Source organism: Ambystoma mexicanum, chromosome 14, assembly GCF_040938575.1.
Source record: "Ambystoma mexicanum isolate Mex_15411 chromosome 14, UKY_AmexF1_1, whole genome shotgun sequence".
Classification (NCBI taxonomy): Eukaryota; Metazoa; Chordata; class Amphibia; order Caudata; family Ambystomatidae; genus Ambystoma; species Ambystoma mexicanum.
The window spans coordinates 64,018,650-64,044,672 of record NC_090940.1 but is presented as its reverse complement, the minus strand read 5'-3'; positions in this window follow the sequence as shown (position 1 = coordinate 64,044,672).

Genomic DNA, 26,023 nt, shown 5'->3' with positions numbered 1-26,023 from the left:
GGCCAATGTCTGAATTGTAGGACATGTATACCAGTTTGGATGGCTGAAACCCTAACTGCACCCGTCTTTCCATTTCCCTGGGGACAGGGGAGTCCCAAGTGAAGCCAGGTGGCTGATGCTTGTCAGGGTAAAAGAAGAAAGAAGAACATGGAAAGGCTGTGGTGGGAGAGATCCAGAAGGATGAGATGATGTACAAGGGAAGGCTGATCTTTGCTGAGAAGTCAAGGAATAGGGTATTAGAGGAGGAGAATAGAGGAGAGGGTTGGAGGCTGACACTGGAGAAGGGGGAAGAGGACTTCTATAAAGAAGCGGTAAAGAGGAGACTGAGATTGGGATCCTGGTATGAGCAGAGCAGGTCCAATGCACACAGTTTATTTATAGTGAGTCCTGACCCTTAAAAACACAAGAGGAAACTGAGCGACAGAGAGGGGAATAACAAAAGATAAACCTGCTTGGGGGACGACTTAAAAACCCTGGATACTTGGGAGGGGAGAAGAGACATGATCAGAGAAATTGACACCAGCCTAGAGTGTAATTGCCTCTTGGAATTGAAAGTGATAAACCCTGCAGGGCTATAGGGGAAGGCTTAGCCCGAAGTCATACTTGGAGAGCTAAATAAGAAGAGACTATCTGGGATAGACAAGTGAATAAACCTTTTTCCCCCCATTTCTCCAGAGCTGTTTCCACGCATTCGGCTGCATGACATTTTACCACATTTTTGCACCTTTTAGCGGGGCTAGGTATTAGATAAAATGGTGTTCAGAGGGTGCTGGGTAAAAAGAGAGAGGTAGGTGCCGCTTGCACCCCAGAAAATTACAGCAAGCAATGTGGGGAAATATCCCATATGGAAAATGCCACAGATCCAAGAAGTAAACTGCCACCTGGAAATTGGACGACAAAGCCCCCATGGCAGGTTTTCTCTAACACCCCCACAAAGGGCTCCATCATTTTGCAGCCACCTAGGAACTGTAACTGAGTGTTGGAGCTACCCAGGAACTGTGATTGACTTTTTGTGTGCGAACTGGACAGGGCAATACTACCCTGAGTGCAACACTTGGGCCTCATCACGAGTTGGGCAGATTTCCGGCAGTAAATCTGTCAGAATACCGCCCAACACAGTTACCATTACCGCCACTTGGTCTGGCAGTATTACCATCGGATCACAAGTCACGGTGTAAGTCCCCATTTTTCTGGAATCCATTGTACTCAATGGGGCATGTTCAGCGCAATTACTGCGGCGATAATTGCGCGGAAAATGGGTGCAAAGTCGGCAGATTTATCCCCAGCTCAGAGCTAGAGCTGAATCCTCCAACTTTCCCCCAAACTCGTTATTGAGCGACGTGCTAATGATTTAGTAACGCTATTACTGCTACATTACTACCGCACCACCCAACTCGTGTTGAGGCGCTTGGTCTCAGATCCCTGGTCGTACACAAGCGAGGGCTTGAGCAGCGGCTTCGAGGAATTGTGTTTTCATTGGACCCACGTCCTGTCATTTTTAGACATGTCTCTGCTTTGTAGAAGCATCTCTCTTTTGCACACTATAGGTCTGAAATCTGCAACCATTGGCTAGCCTGATATGTTGCACTACAACTCCCATCAGCCCCAGCTACCATAGGAAATGGTGAAGGTTGTAAGCCTCTGGAGAGCCGCACGTTGCAGATCCCCGCTATATGACGTACCTCACCTCTGTGCGCGATGGGGTAAATGAACCATGGTCATCAAGAATATGCCACGGACCCATCAGACGGTGGCTACCTCTGTGCTTTCCAAGGCCTAATACTTTGCTTCTACCACCTCTGTGGGTCAAGAGGGTACCAGGGCAACAGCGCGCTTCATATAGGCTTGGACTGCCCTATAAGGCAACAGGGCAATGAAAGAAACAAAAACGCAAAATGCTGGTGTGGGTCCTTTTTTTGTTAAGAGTGGCCCACTTTGCTTCACTACGTGGCTAGTAGTTTTGACCATTGTTGCTGAATATTCTTTAAATTGCACAACGTGCCTTACATTTGATCAAGAAACTCCCACGTGGCTACTATTCAAACAGTCACAAAAGGAATGAATTGCCTTTTGCAACTGTGAGACACTTTTTTCAATAGGTGGCCGTGACGAAATGTCTGTATGTAGGCACATTTCTCACTCTCTGGTCTTTTTAGGTACAATCTAGAAATCGTCATGAAACGCCAATGTCATTTTGATTTTCGGTAATAGCGCTTTACGACCATTTTTGACGCTATGCTATTTACTTTTTAGTGTCACTTGTGTCCATCAAAAAGCTATCATTTCGGAAGAAAAACAAACATTTGCAATAACGAACAAACACAGCAGTTCAGTACATCTTCTCCACAGATGCTGCGCCTCCTACACATTTAATAACTTGCACAAGTATTTATGCTAATTCAATGCAATAATTCCATAAAGCACAATTTCACCAGTGGGTGTGGGATCATCCCGTGGTAGGATCAGGCCATGATCCGCGCAAGCTGCCAGCCAAAAGATGAGGAAAACTCTTGACTTGGTAAGTCCAATTCTCCACTACAGGCCCTGATGGTCAGCGTGTACATGCAGGTATCCTCATTCACGCAAGAGAACAGCTGGCAGGACGGCAGTGATGCTAACACAAGTGACTTACGGCCCTGCCCTGTTACATATCTAAGTGCTGGGTGCCAGCTCAACACTTAGGTATGCGAGTTCAACAGCACAAATAGCTAGCCATTAAATACGCTGCTTTAACATTAACACCCCGTCACTACAATGTAAAAACAAAAACAATATTTAGACTGCTCATGAGAGTTTAGATTCAGGACACTGCAAGCCGGGAGGTTGTCTGAAATGTGTTTATTTATTTATTAATTGGTTACTTGTTAGGAGGTTATACAATTAGCACAACTGTTTCAAAGCGCCCACAGGGCAACAGGGTGGGGACAGAGACGGGAGACAATGAATTAAAACAAAGATAAATCATTGAGTTGACAGTACAACACATCAGAAGAATAATAGGGAGGGGAGACTGTGCCTTGTGAGTGTTCAGAACGTGCAAGTGCAGAGGGAGCTGTGCATTTCACTGCACCTGCCCTGACACAGAGGGGGTCAGGCATAGGAGAATAGGCTGCAGAGGGAGTCCATCGCTTTGTGACTAGAGCATGCACGCTGGGATGCTTTTAAAACACCCCTCCAGGTCAGCAACACACACACTGTGTGGTATGCAGAAACTGCTTTCATTTTCTTGTATACTATAAAATCCCTCACACAAAATGAGATGGAAAGGGCAGTTTTGAGAACCAGTTTCATGAATGGGGCCAAAGAAGTGTAATAACAGCTGCCCAGTGAGAAGACACAGAAAGTCTCTATTTTTCAAAATTGCAGATGGTGATCAATGAATCTCAAGTGCAATCCATGTAACGGTTTAGGGCAGGGTTCTACAACCGTTGGCTCGCACTACAACTCCCATCAGCCCTGGCCAGTATAGTCAATCACCAGATATATCATGGGAAACGTATACACCTGTTAATGCCCTCCGATTCTGGACTTGTGTTGCACTACACACGGATGGCCATAGACGAGGCTGTGGCTCACTGATTTGCTGTTCTTTAAGACGCGCTTTGCTGCCACAGGCTTGCAGCTTCGTGGCGCTGTTAATAGCTAGCAATATCACCCAACACACTAGTAATCCTTCCGAGGACCTCAGAAGGTGGAAAGATCCTGCACTCGTGCAGTTCATCCATGTGAACTGAAAACGTGCATGCAGACTTCCGCAGCAGGTGCATGAGCCCACTAAGCTATCTCGCTGGCTATCCTGTCTTTTGGGTGGGAATGTGTGAAACACACGCAGCTTTACCGGTCCTCGTTTACTAGAGGTAATGCCACCTCAATGAAGTGAAAAGACCAATTTCTAAAGGTCACTCACTATAAATCACAGTTTTTACCACATGAAACCATGCAAAGAAAGGGCCTGAACAGTGCAAAGACACCCGCTTACCGCGCCACAGGCAGTGGAAAGGGAGTAGGACTAAGAAGCAGACCCAGAGTAACCCAAAGACACGAGGAAACAGTGTCAACGTTCAGCTTTTCAGAAGGACATATGTAGTATTGGAGATTATATAGCGCTATTCTACCTGGGGAGCAATGCAGCACTATATAATGCTGATTGAGGATTACCACAAAAGCATAAACGGCCCTAAGGGGGCCGGTTCAGGCTGCAGATCTCGGGGGGGGGGCGGGGGGGGGGGGGTCCAAGGTGTTCCCTCGGTACTCCCTGAACAGCAGGGTCTTGGGGTCCTTCCTGAACTGGAAGAGCTTGGCGGCCATCTTACTTCCCATCGGGTATCATTACCGACCATAATAGCTGAATATTCAGGTGTACACCTGGTCCCCCGCTGCAGTCCCCTTCTTAGGAGAGCACAAGTAGACTATTGCTACAGGAGCAGCAAAGCACACGGGAGGTGCTACTCAAGGAAGGCTCCCTCGTCATCGCGGCCATGATGTCCATGCACTTGATAAGAGCATTTATCTGTAAAGTGAAGAAGGTGTCTATGTAGTTCTAGGACCAAAGAAAAACGTGCAGGAGTTTCAAGATCCCACCAAACCCCTTCCAAGTGTTAGTCTTCCCTCTGGAGCTTTCGCTGAGATCACAGTCAAGCCCAGAACGGAGCAGGAAGTGGGTAGGCTGAAATGAGGGACGGTCGGCGTGCTGTGGTGAGAAGGTACGTTTATTGGCTGACAACCCCAGCGCCCTGCAGCTCTTACCCCAAGCCATGCAACTGAATCAGAATGTGTGTAAACAGTCCAAGGTTCCTTCACAACACTTCTCCCTTCCATAGAAGAACAGATCGATAATGAAGACAGGGAAAAGGAAAAACAAAGAAATACAGCAATGAATGTAAACTTATAAACAGGCAAAGACACAGCAAAATGAATAGCACACATAGTAAGAACTTACTCAATAAATGACAATGAAGAGGATGGCAAAGGTTGACCACATCCAATTACATTTGGGTAACTGTACCTCCCTTCCTAGACCCCCACTGCACATAGTTCTGGATCTTGATGGGTGACAGCCTAATTTTGTGGCCCGACCCGAGACAAAACACTCATCGGACCAGGCCCCTTCTTGATCGAACTGCACAACCGGGATGGAAACTGGAACCCCTCCTTCAGTCCCATTGTCTTCTCCTCCTACACACAATGCAAGGTACACGCAGCGTTTGGGGGAGACGCATGGCTGGAGTACGATCACAAGTTCAGAAAGGAGATGGACTGCTTTCCGGATATGTGATGGGACAAAGAAAATGTTAATCTCTACATATTTAATGTGCTGAAGGAGAAATGGGATTCCAAGGAGCGAAGCGCAGGAGGGCTGCAGAGAAGGCAGTATTGGCAGAATGATTACAAAGCTGATTATAGATACAATAACAGAAGATATGAATACAGCTATGACAGAAATAGAGAACAAATTTTTTGGAGCAGGAACTATGGGTCACAGAGAGGGTGGCAGAGCAGCCTGCCCCCAACAACGCAGAGGGGAGGCAGCGGGAGCACGGGGACAACACAGGCAGAACTAGGACAATGTCAGAATTTTGAGAAGGGAGTACCCTGTAGCTGGGGATGGAAGTGCAAGTTCAGCCACATGTGCGAGAGATGTAAGGGTGACCACAGCAGCTCCAAGTGCACAAGGGCCACAGCTCCAAGCAGCAGGAGCAATGAGAAGCGAAACTAGGAGCTGGGACGAGAAGGGGGCTACACCGGCAAAAATTGAGAGGATGGAAGGGTGGTTCCAGAAATACCCAGACCAAAAAACAGCAGATGAGATCAGGCAAGGCTTTAGAGGAGGTTTTAACATCCCGTTTACCGGGGAGGGAGCACAGTACATTCCTAGAAACCTGAAGTCTGCAACCGAGAACAGAGATATAGTGACCAGTAAAATCCGAAAAAAGGTAGAACTGGGTAGGGTGGAGGGCCCCTTTACAGCTTTACCATTTGAAGAATTTATATGCTCTCCACTGGGGCTGGTGCCGAAAAGGATGAAGGGGAATACAGGCTGATACACCACCAATCCTACCCCCCGGGGGCCTCTGTGAACGACGGCATCGCCCAGAGAGATGCAACAGTATCATACTCAGACTTCCAGGAGGCAGTAGAACGGGTCAGGAAAGCAGGCGAAGGGGCATGGATGGCGAAAGCAGACATTACACCTGCATTCCGGCTATTGCCAGTCAACAGCAGATCGCAAAGATGGTTGTGTATGCATTGGGAGGGGGAATACTTCATCGACAAATGTCTCCTGATGGGGTGCGCCATCTCATGTGCATATTTTGAGAGGGTAAGTTCATTTTTGCAGTGGGCAGTCACAGAAGAGATGAGGGAGGCCATGATGGTACATTACTTGGATGACTTTTTATTCGTAGGGCCCAAATGTTCAAAGCTATACAGGGCAACCTTGGATACATTTGTGGAAATAACGAGCGAGTGGGGTTTTCCGCTGGCGAGGGAGAAAACGATGGGCCCAACGCAGATTATCCAATTCCTAGGAATAGAAATTGACTCAAGCATGGGAGTGTGCCGGATCCCGGATGACAAGGTGACAGATCTGCTGAAGACAATAAAGGAACTACAAGGAAGAAACAAAGTGACAGTGAGAGAATTGCAAGCGCTTGCAGAAAATCTGAACTTCGCAGGAAGAGTCATACCACAGGGGAGGGTGTTCCAGAGAAGCATTGAGCTGAAAACAAGAGGGGCTACAATGGGCCACCACAGAGTCAGGCTAGAGCAGGAATCAAGAGAGATCTGGAAGTGTGGGTAGAATTTCTGAAGTACTTCAATGGGTCGGTGATATGGTGCTCACCGGTAAATGAGGAAGGGAAAAGGGTGTTGTTCACCGATGCAGCAGGTGGCCTTGGGTTTGGCACAATACTGGGGAAACAGTGGTGTGCAGGCAAGTGGCCAGGAACATGGCAGGTGGCGGAATGGACAAAAAACATAACGCTGCTGGAGCTCTTCCCAATATGGGTCGCATTATGCGCATGGGGGGAAGAGCTAGGAAACAAGGAGTTGGCAGTATGGTCGGATAACATGGCAGTGGTGCACGTGTTAAATAAAGGAAGTGCGTCATGCATAATAGTGTTGGAATTGATGCGGGCAATCACGCTGGAAAGCCTAAAAATGAATACATGCATAAAGGCGAGGCACATCGCTGGGGAAGCAAACGTGGTGGCTGATGCAATCTCTCGCTTTCAGTGGGAGAAATTCAGGGAGCTGAGACCGGACGCCGACAAGGAAAGAACGCCCACGCCGCAGAAGGCATGGGTCCCGTTGGAGGCACTGGAAAGGAAAGCACGGTTGGCTACAAGGTCGACTCAAAAGAAGTGGGAGAAGAACGGAGAATGGAACGGGTCATTGACAGACTGACCAGGAACGCCCTAACGTACAAAACGGGTAAGCAGTACGAAAAGCATGTAAAAGATGTGTTGGTGGAAACAGGTGTAAAAGCGGTGGAAAAAATTTCAACCGAAAAAATGTGTGAATTTCTCAAAGGGGCATTTGCCAAAGGGAAAAAGAAAAGCTGGGCGACAGCGCACCTAGCGGCGGTGGCATATACCACAAAAGTGGCAGGCATACCGGACCCAACCGACAGCGCAAGAATAAAATATGCTATGAGAGGATGGGCTAAATTAGAGGGGAAGAAACCAGATAACAGAAGGCCGGTGAACTTTGGGAAGTTGATAATTCTGTTAAAAGTGTTACGAGATACAAGCAGCTGCACGTACGAAACCGCGCTGTTCAGGGCAGCATTTGCGCTGGCATATTACGGGGCTTTCAGGGTAGGGGAACTGGTGGCCAGTAATACGGTGGCAGGAGATGGCCTGGCAAGGAGGGATATTAGTATGGGAAACAAGGGGATGTCTATAATGCTAAAGAAATCTAAAACAGACCAGACGGGGAAGGGGAGAGCAATAGACCTCAATTGCATCAGAGAGAAGGACCACTGTCCCAGATGCAGCACTCAAGATTCCTTGGATCTCCGACCAGAGGTCTACGGGCAGCTATTAATAAATAGGGACGGCAGCGCACTCAGCAGGTACCAGTTTCAGGCGGTATTGAAACAGGCGGTGGCAAAAGCAGGATGGGATCCAGCCGAATTTGGAACACACTCATTCAGGATAGGGGCAGCAACCTCTGCATGGGCGGGGGGCCTGGGAGCAAAGGGAGTGAAAAGAATTGGGGGATGGAAGTCACAATGTTTTAAAAAATACATAAGGGAGGAACTGATATAAACGCTTATCTCCCCCATTTCCATAGAGGCTGGACCCTACAAATCGGCATGGATAGTGGGGCACTCTTTCGTGACCCTGAAGCAAGGAATACATTTCAAAAACACAAATACATCCTGGTGGGGCCTCCCGGGGATGCACTGGGAGGACATTCACGACAGGCTGTCGGACCTGATAGGTTTCAGGGATCCCCCCCCCCTGAGTACCTGGTTATACACCTCGGAGGGAACGACCTGGTGAGCACAAATAGGGGGAAATTACAGAGGAACATTTGCGAGTCGCTGCATAGCATAGCCCGCAGTTGGTGGAAAACCGAGATTTTCATGTCAGAAATAATACCAAGAAGGGTCTGGTATGGGGCACAAAGGAGGCACACAATCAAAATAGCCAGAAAGAAACTAAATAAATTAGTAGAAAAGTACTGCAAGAGCACAGGGCTACACTTCATAAAACATGGACTACACCGGAACAATCTGGACATGTTTCACCAGGATGGGGTACACCTATCAAGGAAGGGGATGGGGTTTTTTTCCAACAACATTTTTAGGGCACTCCAGGAACGGGGTTGTAGGTAGGGTGCTTTTGGGGGGAACCTGAACGGGCGCGAATAACACCCGCTCAGGTGTGGCGGCATGTACCCAGGAACGAAGGCCCAGGGATAACAAGGACTCAGGAAGGGCCTTGGGCAACTTCGGGACTGGACACAAGGTGCCCAAAAGCATATGGCAGTGTATTGCTTTTTGTTGTTTTGTATTTTCTGTAAGAAAATAAAATGCCTACGGCCTACAACTTTTCCATACAGATAATTGGTCTGTGATTTATTATTTAGGTAGGGATCTGGTAAGAAGAGCAAAGTGAGCCTACACTACTCAGCCTAAACCGGCGGTAAAAGGCAATGCTGCCGTCGCGTGCAGTTTCCTTTCTTTCTTTTTTTGTTTTTTAAGTATTTCAGCTCGGTTTTTGGGCTTGGGCGGCTGACTCTGGCCGGACCCCGAGATCCGGCTCCATATCTGGTGCCGGATCTCGAATCCACCGAGAGCCGGCCCAATGACCAGCAGTCATGGGGCCTCATTACGAGGTATGCCGGTAGCCATGCCGGCAAAACCGCATCCGTGTCCTCGGAATGAAGACTTACCGGACCATTCCGAGTTCGGATGGCCCGGTAATTCCTCACTCGAGGACACGGACACGGTTCAACCCCATTCCCATTTCAGCCCCCATAGGACTGAATAGGAATGGGAGAGGGAGTAAAGAACGGGCCATTACGAGATGGCCCGTTGTTTGCTCCCTCTTCCCCTCACGGGACCCGGTATGCACGCCTGGTTTTCCCACGGCGCCGTTTAACCCGTTCCGCGAGGGGACCTCGTAATGTGGCGGAACAGCCCCGCAGCCTTTTACGGCGCCGTTTAACCCGTTCCGCCAGGGTCGTAATGAGGCCCGTGCAGTGCAGTGGAACACGGAAGCGTAATAACGAGGCAGGTTGCTTTTGCACTTCCATTTTCTGTTGCTGCTCATCTTTGAGAGGTTCCACAGCATGCATGGTCAGAAAAGCAGAGTTTCCATCTCTGCTTTGCTTTCCTCGTCTTTCTTTGAAGAGCACCCGATTTTCAACCAGGCGTTCAACCAAAGTATTCCATTGAAGCAGGCCTTGGTTGAGCCCATGCTAATTAGCAAGCGTATAGCGTTGGCATCCATTAAAAAAACCCTGCCTGCAGAGGCTAATTTGCTCTCGCAAGGCCCAGCGAAAGTGCCCACTTAACGGCGGTTCGCCTTGATTCACTCCCGACACTGCACTGTGAGTGTTGACAATTCCCTGCAGTGTCTGTGTATCCTTGCACACAATTAGTGTCTGTGTCCTTGCACGCAATTAGTGTCTGTGTCCTTGCACGCAATTAGCATATGCTGTAAAATTGCCCCCAAAGAGTCAGACTCAAAAGCAACGAATTTCCGTTTACGACTGGGGGCCACTCCTTCATTCGTTCCCGGGACATTTTAATGCCGGAGACGAAACCTAGTGACAGGCATTAACGCCACTATAATATACAGCCTGTTCGCGCGACTTGCGCTTCTGAGGATCTGAGCAGTCGTGTGGCCTCGTAAACGTTTGTTGTGGAAAGCAGCCGCAAATCAGCGACGCTCGGTGATTACGCCGCGTTCAGCCATAATGCTCTTAACGGAATAAGCAGTGATATTATTACCGGTTCAAGCGCACGGCCGCCGCGTCCAGCAGACTGCACGTAATTGCGCCGCGAGGAGCGGCTCGCCGCAGCCACTCCTTCCCAGCAGTTTATCCCGCGCTCCCTTCCGGCCCACTCTTAATTGCCGCGCACGTAGGGCTGTGGGGCCAGGCTGCAGGCTAAGCTGTCAAGCCGATTAGTTGCTTAATTAAACAAAGAAACGAGCCCCCCTCTGCCCCCCCACCCCCACCTTGAGACTCATTTGTTAAGGGCTGGGTTGGCGTGTGTTGTAGCGCCAGGCGTTCCTTTACCTTTCTGCAGCCAGTGGCGCCTCCAGACTCTTGACTGTGGTGGGCCAAGTGGGGCACCGATTTAGGCAGGGGTGGCATGAAGTTTAGGATACTCGGGTGGCCAATCACTTTCAGCGGTAGCACGTGCCACCCCAGGCCGCTCCCTGTACACGCCTATGGCTGCAGTCCAGTGCACAGTGGAAACCGTAGTCCTGTCCTCAGTGGTTTAAGTGGTCTGGGGCCAGCCGGGATGAGCCCAGCATTCTCCGGAAAAGGCTCCCAGGCCGGGGTCCTGCCGGGTCCCTCCCCGACTAGCCCAAGCCATCCTGACACCTGAAGCAGCCCTTGTAGTCGCTGCACGGTTACATGGGCTGCCTGCAGGTGTAAGCACTTTGGCTTAGGAGAAAAGAAAAGGCATTGCATTGCATTTTTTTCTAAACCGAAGTACGGACACCTGCAAGTAGCAGGTGAAACCGTGCAGTGCGGGCTGCCTGATGGGTCTGTACTCTGAAACAGGAGGAGGGCCGGAATGCCAGCCCTCCTTTTGTTTCTGAGTAAATAGCCTTCACCCAGCATGAAGCCCCTGTGCTCCTCACGCTGGCTGATGGCTATTTACTCGGAATCAAAAGGAGATCTGGGCAGTCCAGCCCTCCTCCTGGCCCCAGCTCGGATTCTTTTAGCAGCCCCCACCCATTAGGTGAGGGGGGCGCTCTTGATAGGGGGTGTGGCCTAAGCACACCCGAATTTAGGCCACCCCCCCTAACGAGAGCCTCCCCTCAATTTCTAATCCCACTGCAGCAGTGTGCATAGAGAGAGGACATACATGGCCCCTTAGAACTTGGTCCACACATGGCAAATCCACAGTTCTCGCCTGAGAAACAATAGCCATCAAACATCCACAGTGTGCTTAGAAAGTCACATTCAGAAGGCTAAGCCCGGCGCGCACAGGGCGAGTTGTTTCTTGTGGAGTAACTGCGGTTTGGCTGTTTGCTGCGAGCGGCTAGCGAGAAAAACAAACGCCGGCAATCGAAGAGCCACGTGAGCCGGCGGGGTGATGTCTACGTTGCGACTAAGTACTCTGAGGCATTGGCATTCGGAGTCTGGAGTAAAGGATATCGTGACGAGTGGCCAAATAAACCAAGTAAGTGCAACTGAAGAAAATGTTATCTATAAAGTTGCCCCTGTAAAGACTGTAAACATTGTAAATGCCACGATTGAAACGCCTGAGTATGCTGAAGCCAAACCGCTAAGTTGCCATAATCACAGTATAAGAACCAAGAGCCTGCCAGAAATTCTGGGAGGCTTAAATGCTCTGAATCACATTCAACCAGCGGTAGTATGCACGGAGACTGTGCAAGAGACCCAGAGCTCACATAACAAATCGGAGTCTTCCGCAATAAACTGCCTCCTAGACAAAACAAATTTGAGTGAAACTACAAGCAGCCACATACCGGGTGTAATACCGGATGCGAGCCCCGAATTAATAGCTATACCTGGTAATGGCATCTACACGGCAACAAGCGACCAATGCACCCATACTGACACCGCTGAAAGTGTTGGGGAAAAATTAAATAAAGGAAGCAAATGGACGTTACTAAACGACGACTTCGAGATTAACAATGACAAGACAATAACAAATAATAATGATGATGTATTTACATCCGAGGTCACACAAAAACAAAATACACTAAAGAGAATGGAGGATAGAAATGGCAGTCCCCCAGCGGCTACATATATAAGTGCTGACACTTTACACAGGAGAGACTCAATTGCAGCCGCAAATAAACTGTTACATGACCTCAGAACCACAAATCAAACTTTGACAGCAAATTACACAGCTAACAATGATGCAACCAGTCCACAGGAAGGACCGTTAATGACGAAAGTCAAACTTAGACCAAGCCAGAATTTAACATATAAACGTCCAGATGACAAAACACATGAAACTTATAAGGCCCAGCCATTGAAGAGACGGAAAACAGATCACAGCCCTACTGAGCCTCTCCTGTGTTCGCAAAAAAGAAATGGCAGCAAATTGAGTGGGAAAGATAAATACCCAAATCAACCGATGCATGACAGAATAAGTCTTGATAGTTGTCCGTCAACGTCTGAACCAGATGACTCGACAGCTACCGACCCAGATTCTACTACAGACTCCTCGCTTATAGAAAGACAATTCCCTAAAATACGAAGAGGTCCGGGCGATCATCTGAAACTGAGAAAAATCCCAAATGATGTTGATCAACGCAAATGGTGCACAAACCTAATAGCCCAAATCATAAATGAACTTTGACCAAACCTCACTTCTGCGCTGACAATCACGGTGGCTCCATTGATAAAGTTATATGAGCAATTGAATGAAACAAGTAAAGATCAAAATACGCTCATAGCGTTGCTGAATTCCAAAATAGTAAATCTGGAAATAGAAATTGTTGACATGAAACAACAAGCAAAAAAATAATGTCAAGTCATATGAGTTAATGACAATGCTGCTCAAAGAACAAATGAAAACAAAACAAATGCGGAGGATAAAAGACTCCTAGCTGAATTGGCAAGGGAAGCGATCCAAATATTGAAAAATCAAACTCAATTGACAACAAAGCACAAAACGGCTGACAGTGAGCAGGAAACTATCGGAAACCTCAATAAAAACTTGTACCGAGAGGCAAGGTATGTCTTGCCTGACCAACAAGAACTGGTGTGGATCAACAATGATGTAGTCCAGAAAACAAAACATCCTTCAAGTAAAATAATGCAAGCTTCTCCAATTGTCGAATTAATTGAATTGGACAACATCGAAAGCCGTGGTCAGAAGAAAATTGAATCTACATATAAAGCCACTAAAGCTACAAAGACAAGCTTCGAAATGGAAAACAAAACTGAAAGTCAACCTTCAACCTCCGCAAATGCAGATGGTTTACCAGCATTATCCACAAACGCTGTCGACCAGGATGGTTCCCCAGCATTATCTGCAAATGTTGAAGTTGTGGCTGAAACGCTTCCTAACGATGAGGAGCCACAAAATGCTCCTCCCGCCCTTGTAAATAAAGATCGAAGCAAAGATCCTCCAAGTGCATATTTCTCAATATTTAATAAAAAAAAAACAAAGATACAAGCCCAGAAAAACCTGGCGATGAGAAAGTGAATTCAAAGAAACAAACAAGAAAGACAAAAAACAGGCCTAACTGGATAAACAACAAAACAAGAAGTTCGTGCAAATTCCTGCGAAACATAAAAAACTTAAATGCCCTTCTTCAGACAAATATAGATAAAGAAGACCAGATATCTATTAAAGAAAAAAAAAACATGGTTGATAAATCACTGAGCACAGCATCAAACGACAACTTACAAACTTCAGCTGTCAGTGACCAGCAAAAAAGCGACGAAGCAGACATGATCGATCTGCTTGCTAATCTGTCGACTCATGACTTTGAAGTAAACACTGAAGATGAGATGAACTCCGATCTCCCTGATACCAATGCTGTAGCATCTGAAGACATTAAAAATTCTGACGCAGCTGGACGCAAGCAGATTGAGCAACAGCTCAACGTAGCTCAGAAAAAGCGGATCTGTAGAATAATCACTCCAGTGAAGAGAGGCCAAGCTGAGGTACTAAGCTTAAATTTACCAGAACCTACTACAAGGCGATTTATAACCATTGGCGAACGCTGGTCCCAAGAAGCCAAAACAACTCAAGCAGTTGAATCAGACTCAGGTGCCAAAGCTAAAGCTATAGAGGTCGAAACAGATCGAGAGAAAGAAGCCGACCACCCACAAAGACAAGCAAAAGAACGGCGAGAATGGAAACATGCTTATAGCCAACAAGAAATGAGAGAGGAACAAAGAAGAGAACAACATCGCCCTCAATTAATAAGAACGAATTTACCAAACAAAGAGAACTACAATAAATGCAAACTTTTGCTTGATGATTGAAAGAGTGCTCAGCGGGACAGACAACTTGATACTAAATAGACATAATGTCCTCTAGTTGTTTAAACACATACCGCAACTGAGACCAATTGACACGGAAGACATTAAAACTGTTGAGTTCTTGAATGAGAGAAAAAGGGACCAAGTGTTGTTGCACATTCATTCAAGAATAGTGAGAGACCTGATTCTGAATAACAAATTGGACCTAAATTCCCTGGGTTTTGACGTCTGTGAGATTCTTGACGAAAACTTACCAAGAAGCCCAAATGAAAAGTTGCTATTGAAACCCAAGGAACAGATCAAAAGCAAAATACAAACAGACATTAAGAATGAAGAACAGCAAAATGGAAAAAGATCGTGTATAGAACAAGAGAACATTACAAACCCACCAAAAGATGAAATAAAAATTACTATCACACAATCCACGAAACGACGAGATGAGGTCAGAGACGCTCAGCACAAAGAAAACAGAGAGGTGGAGCAAGAAGGGTGGAGTTGGCTAGCTGCATCTTTAAATTGCGAGAGAAAAAGCTAACGCCAAACGACTCATAAGAGCAAGGATATATCCTGCGGTTCCTGGAATAGTCGAGGGTTCTTCCATCTATATAACACGAAACCGAAAGAACTAGAAGTCCTAGACATTATCTGCTTACAAGAGACTTGGGTTCAAACGGTGCCAGTGGCCTTAAACTATGAAATAGCACTCAATCCTGCAATAAAACAAAATAAAGGAAGGCCGAAGGCAGGACTGATAACTCTGATAAAGACGGGAGGACATTTAAAATTAATTTCATCTGCAAATCCATCCCCGTACGTCCAGGTGACCCAATTACTTATGGAATCTGAGCAAAAAAAGAATGAGAAGAACCTTCACATAATTAACATCTACTGGCAACATAAAGACTTGGACGATAGTGATTTCCTAGACTTGATCTGTGAAATCATTGATAAAATTAACGAATCGGAAAGGAATGCTAGTATTATCATATGCAGAGACCTAAACATGGACTGTTTACCTAAAAACTATTTCAAAAAAACAAAATCAACTAGAACAGCGACCAGTTTATGCCAAATTAATGCATCTTGGTCAGAAGAGATGGACGCCCGGAACATATACCTACTGAACTGAAACATCAGAGGAGATATCCCCGCAAAACACACCTGGGAGAGAGAGGAAAGCAAATCTACACTAGACTACTTCTATATGTCAGAGAACATATTCAAAGTAAATTAATAGATGTAATTACATTAAAAGTCACAACTATGCACCAAAGCGACCACAACCTACTCATAGTACTAATAAAATCAGAACAAGGAGGAGAGACAGACACCTGGAATCATTCAATAATAGTTGCACCAGGTAGAAACAAGGTGGGCCTAGACGAACAAAAAATTAACAATTTGACAGACACATTGTCCAAGACCCTAAGGCACGAATCTAATAATGGGATTGAATATAGCAGCCTGCTTGAAAAATACACTGAACTTCAAAGAGTAAACCAAAAATCGATTTATAAACATCAACATGTTTATAACATAGATATAGTTCAGAAAAAAAGAGAGCTACGCAAAAATATTCGAGCATTAAAGAAACTCGACGAAAAAGAGAAGCAAACAAAAATCAAAACGCTCAAGAAAACGTATAGAGTATGGCTATCAACGCACAAATATAAGATCATGCAACAAGATGCTGAAGCAATGCTAGCGCTGATATCTTTAAGAGCAGTGAGATGCTTCTGGTCTATAATTAACAACTTAGACGCGCCACAAGGAGCTTTAATAATAGGTATGGTGACTGAACAAAAGTGGATCGAGCACTACACTGATTTGTTTAAGAAACAAAACACAAGAGGAGCGGGACTGACGGATTACTTAGCAGAGTGGCCCCTTAACATCACTGAGGAAGATCTCCTAATAAATCTAAAAAAGCTGAGTTCCTCGAGGGCGCCTGGGCCCGATGGCCTGACGAACGCACAATTTAAGAAACATCCTGAAGCCTGGGCAAACTTTTGCTGCACTCTCTTTAAAAATATCCAACTAGAAAAGAGAGTCCCAAAATCGTGGAAGACGGCAATAATTGTCCCAATATTTAAAAAAGGGGACCGCTCTGAGCCGAAAAACTATAGGCCCATCGCGTTGCTTGACGTGATTGGGAAAGTCTTCGCTACTCAAATCTTGAAACAACTAGCAGCATGGATCAAGGATACAGAGCAATTTGACATCCGGCAAACTGGTTTTGTAAAGGGAGTAGGCTGTTCTTTGAACTTGCTGAGGATCAACATGTTAAAAATTGAAGCTTTGAAAAATAAAACAAAGGTATACATAGCGTTTGTAGACCTTGCATATGCATTTGACAGTGTTGATCGTCAATTATTATGGTCAAAGATGATACAAATGAACTGCCCTCCCCACCTACTAAGACCAATACAAGAACTGTATTCAGAAACATCGATCAAAATCAGGCTGAACGAGAAAGGCTCCTTATCCACACCAATAAAAACCGAAAGAGTTGTAAAACAGAGTTGTCCCTTGGGAGCTACCCTATTTAATTTATTAACAGCTGACGTCAGCCAAGACCTAAATCAGGTTAGAGCTTCCCCCCTAAAGATAAATGGCCAAAATCTGAGACACCTGGTCTATGCTGACTATATGGTACTACTAGACCAAACACTGATTGGATTACAAAGAAAGTTGACAGCTCTGAAAAGATATACAAACACAAATGGATTGGTAATAAACACTAATAAAACCGAGATATTAGTGTTACAGAATCTAAAAGGAGCCTCAAGCAAAAAAAGCAAAAAGTATACATGGTCAGTGGGTGATGTACAACTTGCCTGCGTAACCCAAGCACAATATCTTGGCGTCACAATATATTCCAACTTAACGGACGAACCAATGGTAATAAACATCTGGAGAAAGTGCAGGATGCTGGGAGCCCAAGCTGCTACAGTAAAAAGAAAATATGGAAAATTCAGCCTAAAACCGGTGATAGAATTTTACAGAGCAAAGGCCATCCCGACTCTAATCTTTGGTGCTGAAACAATGTTGGGCTGCTCCTTTAACACCTGGACGTGGTGTGAGAACACCTTTTGGTCAAGAGCTCTTCAACTTCCAAAAGGTGCGCCTGTTCTCTGCCTGTTCTACGAACTAGGTCTTACATCAATCAACGCGAGGGTGCAATGGAACACCCTAAATCTGTACAGAAAGATTTTGGGAGTGGATGAACTTCCACAATTTAAAATATTAACCTGCCCAAACAAGTCATCAACAGACACCGTCTTTACGCAGTGGAAAGTAAATTGCGAAAAAACGTTAGAGACCATCGGAACAAATGCGGAAACTTTAAAACAAAACCCCCAAAAAGTAAAGAAAAAGCTATGGGAATGCGATTGGTGCGAAACAATAGCACTAAGGGCATCCTATAGGCGCATGGAAGATGCTCATTCAGAAGCAAGAATGCTCAACAAAACACCAAAATACTTTGAACGTTTTCCTTGCCCAATCAGAAGGAAACGATTTATCATGTTTCGCCTGAATTTGTTTAAGACTAAACAAGTATTAAACCTCTGGAAAAGAATCGAAGAGAAAGATGCCCTTTGTCCCTAAAGCATTTGGTTCTGAACTGTGCGCATTTTCAACAGGAGAGAGAAACTCACTTAAAAAAGGCAAATATAGGGAGTACATATCAAACTAACGATGACATATGGGCGCTACTCCACGAAGGTTCAAACAGGCAACTAATGTTCGCACTAACGACATACCTTGGAGAGCCAGCAAAAAAATTGGAATTAAAAAATCCAAATGACGAAGGCTCCAAAGTGGATCCAAAGAACGACCGTAGAAAGTGAGGACAGAACAGAACTAGGAAAATCTGAAGTCTGAGCGACCAAAGTTGCCTGTCTATCTAGCCGTATACCTAACTGTAAAGAAAGAAGTTTTGCTTTGTTTTTATTAGTTTAAAAATTCGTAATCAACTGATATAAAATTAAATACATTTAAAAAAAAAATCCCACTTGAAGCACTGCCTGTCCTGCCTTTTTGGAAGGGTCAGGGCGCTTGCCAGCGTGAATGAGATTGCACGTGGGTACTTGTACTCGTGCCCTGTGGCACCAGCATGAAAACAACGTGTTGTTCTTGTTGTGTTTGATAATAAGTGTATGGGGTGTGTTTTTGAAGCACTTTTTTGTTAATAGTATTGTATGATATCGAGCGCCTTAAAGCCACACCATGAAAACGCTATCAGAGACGACAGATGAGGGCAGGGGCACCAGATCGCTCTGCGTTTTGTAATGTCACGCATGTGTAGAAGGCCTGGTAACACTGCATGAGTCTCTTGGCACCGAGGCGTGGCCGGATGGATACTGAAGTTCATTTTCAAAAAAAGTGGAGTGAGTGCAAAAAGGCAGTGGGGTGGGGCTGTGTTTGAGAGTTTGGGTGCATATAGACCCAACATCTTTAGTCCGAGCAAGAGGAAGAGCAGAACATGAGCTGTCATGCTCCAGCCGCGAGTGTGGGGCTGGTATGCCGACCACCTTAGGGGGTTCCAGTCAGGCGCACTCAGTTTCCACCAATATGGCCGCCAGGTCACGAGATTGGGATTGTCCTGGTCCCGATTTCTTGCACGGTTCAAAGTGACTTTGCACTGCCGTCATTTTTGCAGTACAGAATGAACGTTGCACTGCAGAAATACAATTTGCACAGTTGCATGAACCCGTTTCTGTCGGCAGTGCAAAGTCACTTTTCAGCAGTGCAGTCACTTTGAACCGTGCAAAGAACTCCATGAATAGGTCCCACGCCTACGTGGAATGAAGGCAGCCAGGGTTACAGAAAAGAGGCAAAGTCACCTGCCCAGCTGTGGCACGAGGCAAAGTCACCTGCCCAGCTGTGGCACAAGGCAAAGTTCCGTGTTGGTTGATCCGTGTTCACTTAGTTGTAAGCCAAAGGTTCCCTGGTGTGTGAAGTTCTCAGCTGTTACCCTGCCCGTGAATGCACACCTCCTTTCACTAAAGGAGGCATCATGTTGAACCCAGAATGTGTCCCTCGGGCACAAAGTCAGTGTCATACGGTGCCCTGCTATTTCCTGGAGCCGTGTTTGAATATGTGGTACTAGTCCAAGTGCACATCTCTCTTTTCGCAAAGGGGTGTGAATTGTGTGCAGGTATTTATATTTTATTTTGAGTATTGTTAGGTTATGTCAAGCTTTACCAAGCAGCAGCCATTTCTTGTGTCACCTTACTAATATTATGTGGTATGTTTGCCTGGCAACAGAAGCTTTTATTTTGGACTCCTCCTTTCTCCACCTTACTATGGCCCTCATTACGACCCTGGCGGAATTCGGAAAACGATGGCGGAAATGCAATACCGCCATCGAATAGCGCTCGGTGCGACTATGACCCGTCACCGCAAAGTACGAAGCCATTAGCGACACTGTAGTGAACGCCAACGCTAACTGCACCAAGCACGCGCGCGCGCGCCATGCCAAACCGTAAACACCACCATGGCGCAAGGGTACGCTAATTCCGACCCTAGCGGACATGTACCTAACGCCATCAAGCATGGCGGAATGTACCATTCCGCCATGGTGAGAAGTACGGCATCGCGAATCAACCGTAAACGGCCCCACTGAGTGCCTGTACACCGCTCCCTGCCCACAAAGTACAACTCCCCGTAGGTGCAATGAAGTCACAATGCAACCAGTGAAATGTACAAGTCACCCATGCATGCCAACGAACAAAAGAAACACAAGAGGGGCCAATGGGAGCTGCAGGGCACAGATGGCACGAATACAGAAGCCAATCCAATGGACATGACCACAGTCCCCCCCCCCCCGAAACGCACGCAAACACAGGCACCTGTGACCAGCAATATTCCGAAAATCACATCATTCCACCAGTCCACCTGGCTGACCGGCATCTGTTACACAAAACCCAATCCCCCGCCCCTGAGCATGACAACATTCAAACAGTCATATTGGCAGCCCCCATCCCTGACCTCACTGGGCTTCGTAGGCAAACGCGCCCAGTACAGTACCACGCAACTAAACTCCGAAGCTGGAACCCAATGCAGATCTCCTCCCAATACATCGCTCCCCAAATAGGAATATGCCACATCACTTGCAAAGAAGAACGCTACACGGGCCAAATCAGAATAGAAATTTAATGCACAACAAAATCACCAAGCCCATACAGCCATTAGGCCATGAACTCCAAAACACATTTCACCATTGTGGGCTGCATCCGCAAGAAATGACCAGCCACTACTTGTGTGACGCCCTGTTCCATCATGGTACACAGAGCCACATTCACGTACGAAAAGGCAACATGGAAGCGCACAGAACCGCAGGGCCGGCCCAATGGGGAGGCACTAGTCCAGCTGAAAGGCCGAAATGTTGCTCCGAGCCACCAGTACTGCGTAAGGGCATGTGGCCCATTGGCGATCGTCCCATAAGATCGTAATGCTGCTCCACTGATTAACACGAAGCAGCAGGTGTCGGGAGTAAAAGCCATCTGCAGGAGTGGCATACAGATGGCAGTGGCAAAAGGGGAGGAGATACCTGTCAACCAAAAGAAAAGAAAAAGAATAGAATGGCCATCAGAACTACATTCGAACAACTCACTTCAATGATCACACTAAATCCACAGCCATATGCATGCTAGCCCACTCCAAAGGATCATCACCACCCAAAAACCACTTGCGACTCATAACTATCTATATCGAGGTGTAAACACCATCACAAACGAGTGTACCTGTGCATGCGTCTGTCAAAACAGAATCCATCAGATGGGATTGGTAACGTGCATGGACACAAGTGTCTGAGGGCGCGTCGAGACAGGGAGGGCTCAACAAGGCCAGATAGACGATGGTCCCACTATGGCAGCCCTGCATCACATAGCGCAGGGGAGGCGGATAGATTCCAAGAAGCCCTGTACATGGCAAACTCTGTATCAAATCACCTGCCCATGCATCCATTCATCATTCCCTCACCCCGGGATTAAAACGCCTGAATATTTACTCACATAACATTAGAAATATCCATTGAGTCTGTGCGTTATGCAGCCTGCAAAATCCACAGTGCCCCAGCCCGTAATTCTAGTGTAGTGAAGTAACATGTATTTGGGAACGTCCGGCCTCATCGCCCACGTCGCCATTGCGCATCCCAAACCATTCATATCAATCATTGCATCCTCGCCATGGCCCCTGTCTCAAGGACATTGAACAATAGAACGTTATATTTGCAGTCAGACCTGTGGGCATTTCCTCGCCGCTAGCTGAAAACCGAAAGCGCCGCCCTTCGAATTCCTCATTTGCAACATCACGTCGAAGAGGCATCTGTGGCCGTTCGAAATCACTAATTAATCCATGTAGTGCGGCTGTGTGTGAAAATGGCAACTGCCTTCACCCACAAATGGGACGCCCCGCCCGTCGTTGCAACTCGGTACAGTGATGCATGAGGGCCCACCGTTACTCGAGTACTACGTACCACTGACCCTTCACAAGTCTGTTCGCGACTGCACAGATAGTATGTGAAACAATGGGACCACAGCAGAATGAACATATCAACCAATGTTACACGGCCATCGGGTACAAATACATGATTGCAATAGCAAGATGCCATTCCTCGAATTGCAGCGTTGTGTGCGGGGCGTGCTCGGCCAAAGGGGAGAGCAGTTTGCACAGGTGGAATGAATCACCACAGGTGGAGGCCATACAGCCTGAAAACACATAAATTGCACACCCAGTCTCCTCCCACAACCACACCGAAATGCTACCGGCAGGACTCGCGATGTTGGCCCTGGGGGACCTGATAGCACTGCAAGTACTCCAACTCCAAGAAGAAGACGAACACCAACTACAACCGGCCGCACGGAGGAGACGCAGGAGGAGGAGGAGGGCAAGGCAGGGCCAGCAAGGGCCGCCAGCACAGCCATTACCACCACGCAGGCAGCCCGCAATCCCACGCCTCCGAGCACATCCGTTCAACCTCACTGATGAGCAGATCCACACCCTCTACCGTCTGGACCGGGACACCATAGCCGCCATTGTGGACATGACACAGGCTGACCTTGTCAGCATGATAGATAGCCCAACCGCCATCCCACCCCTACTGAAGGTGGTGTCTGTACTCCACTTCCTGGCCACAGGCACCTACCAGCACACAGTCGGACAGTTGCATGGCATTTCTCAGCCACTGTTCTCACTGACACTATTGCAAGTGCTCGATGCCCTCCTGCAGCACGCAGACGACTACATCTCTCTACCACGCTCGGAGCAGGAAATTACCAACACAAAAGTGGGATTCCATGCACTTGCCGGCATACCGGGTTGCATTGGTGCCATCGACTGCACCCATGTGGAATTGGTCGTCCCACATGCCATGGAGGCCCAGTACCGCAACCGAAAACAATTTCATTCCCTGAATGTACAAATGGTGTGTGACTCCAACAGGATCATTACACATTGTTGTGCCCGATTCCCTGGATCAACCCATGATTCTATGGTCTTGAGGAACTCTACAATACCACGCTACATGGAGCGACACGCAGGGAACAGATCCTGGCTACTCGGTGAGTCTCATTACATGCATGATAATGTGGGGTATGTGATTCGGCAATGACCTGGCAGGAAGGGGGGGGGGTGCGTACGTAGCAATGGCATTCCACATCATACGTTTATCGTCCACATACAGGTGATGCTGGATATCCACTGAAGAGATGGCTCCTCACACCAGTCCGGAACCCACGGGACCAGCATGAGGAGGACTACAACCATGCCCACTCACGTACCCGTGTAGTCATTGAACAGGCATTCGGCCTACTGAAGGGTCGTTTCCGCTGCCTCAGCAGGTCTGGCGGGGCACTCCTGTACCGCCATGAGAAGGTTGCAAAGATGGTGATGGCATGTGTCATGCTCCACAACATGTGCGTACGTAGAAATGTGCCCATGCCCCCTGACGCAGAACTGCAAGCACCTGATGATGGTCATGATGAGGGTGGGGATGTGGCAGCACCTCAAGGAGTCTGCGAGGCACCGGAGGGCCGTGACATTCGTCAGCATCTCATTGATGCATGCTTCTAGCACTCACGCCTGGTGGCTGATACATGGACACGGGACTCGTGGCACTGTGTGTGTCTGGGACATGCACAATATGGACTGTACGCCTATGATGGCCTAGTACACAAAGATCAATGTCCACACATCTCATTGGTTGATCGTGCACTGTTTATGGCATATGTGATATCATGTTGTACACCCTATCGACCCGCCACCCAAGTGAGCCCAACACACCCCCTCCACCCTCCTACCTCCCCCCGAACACCAGTGTCCAAAGATGCTCATTGTCAGTGGGCAGTCGCTATTGCAAGCCCCCTCTGCGGGTATCAGGGGCACCCCTGCCTGTGGAGCGCAGGTTCCTCCCAGATCTACGTTGGGGGCTGCCCTGGACGGAACCTGTAACGGATGATGTCTCTGCCTGCTCACGTCCATGCATGTCCCTAAGGGTTTGCGAGAGCTCAGTGAGCACACGGCGCACTGCGGCAAGTTCGGCACATACGTCCTTGGACGTCGCATGCAGTTCCCCCCTCAGGCTCTCGGTGCTTCTCTCCATTTGTGCCCTTAGTGTCTCTGTGCCTCTCTCCATTTCTGCCCTAAGTGTCTCAGTTGATGTTTCTATGTCTGCCTTAGTGCCCCCACATTCATCGGCATGGTCCTTGAGGAGCGTGGCCAGTTGCTGCTGTTGCACGATTAACTGGTCGAGGGACTGTTGCCTCTGCTGGGCCATGGCCATTTGCGGGGGTGTCACAGAGGGGCTGTTGACCTCATGTTGCCTTGCCACAGGGCTTGTGGGGGATGGCCAGTCGTCGTCTTGTGGGTGCCCCTGCGTGGTATCCTCATGTTGTACGGGATGGGACAGACAGGGGGATTGGGACAGGTCATGGATGGATCTGACTTCGACATCCCCGTCTTCTGTGTCGGAGCATGCTGCCATCAATGGGGTGTCACCTATGGTGCTGCTGCCACCAGAGGCAGTGCCTTCTGTGGCATCCGTTGGGGGGACCTCTGGTGGTGGTGGTGTGGGCATGCTGGCTGCTGGGGTGCCTGTTGATGTTCCCTCCTCTGTGCTGCCACCTGATTTGTGCTGCTGCCGTGTCTTGATGCGTGCAGCTGAGGTGGAGGGTCTTTGGCCGTTGGTCTTGGCCCTCTTTGCAGGTGTGCTGGTAGGGGTGTCCTGATGCTCGTCGTTTGGATCGGACCCTGTGGTGGAGTAAAGGAGGGCGAGGGTTATTGATGGGTCTGTGGGAATTGGAATGGCATTGTATCACATGCATTGGGGTGGTACCTGAGGGTGATTTGGGTCGGGGCCTTGGAGGTGCTTTCATTTGTGTGTGGAGTGAGGGTGCAGTTGTTTGGCAGCCTGCAGTTAGGGTGTGCCTGCTGCACGTGTAGTGCGTGTTTTAGGGGTTTTTAATTAATTATGTATTTATTGTGGGTTTTAACGTGCGCTATCAGGCCGATGTGTGTGGACGTTCTCCTGGACATGTGTTTCTGTTGCACTATGTGGACACATGGTACTTCACATGGATGGACTTTGTGGATTTGGCATTGTTTTATCTGGCCCACCTACCTGAATCTTCGGATGTCTGCACGCCTTTCTCCATCCCTCCGACTCCCTCTATGCTCTCCATTCCGATGGTGGAGGCACAGATTTCTTCCCAGGGGGTCAACTTGATGGGTGATTCAGGACCTCCCCCGGTGCCTGTGGCAATGTTGCGGTTGGCAGAGAGTATACTGCGGACGCCTATCCGCAGGTCGTCCCATCGCTTTCGGCATTGCTCTGGGTTGCGGGGTGCGGTCCCCACCGCACTTACCCGCTGTGCCACCAGAGCCCATATGGCCTTCTTGTTTGCAAGTGCCGTCCTGGTCATTTGCGTGGAGAAGACGACGGCAGCATTCTCCTGGAGGGTCTCTGTTAGCACGGTGAGTTCCTCACGGGAGAAGTGGACCTGCCGCTTGCGGTCGCACGCTTTCTTCGCTACTTTTCCCATTTTTCTTGGTTTCGCTAGGGTGGATGACGGGTTGGGGTGTGTCTCAGGGTAGTGTTTTTGGTGGTTGTGTGGTTTTAGTGGTTTTATAGGTGTACGGCGGGATGTTTCCCGTTCCGGGCCCATGTTTTTACTTCCGTTTCCGTATATTTCCGGTCACCGTACTTTCCGGTAGGCGCACACTGCGGTGTCCGCTGTGATGGGTGGCGGTATTGCACCTAGGGCGCCGTACGGCGGCGGTGTGGGCCGTTTTGGGGTCATTTCCGCCATCGCGGACTTTGCACTTCCGCCATGCCGTGGTGCTCGTGCCCGATGGG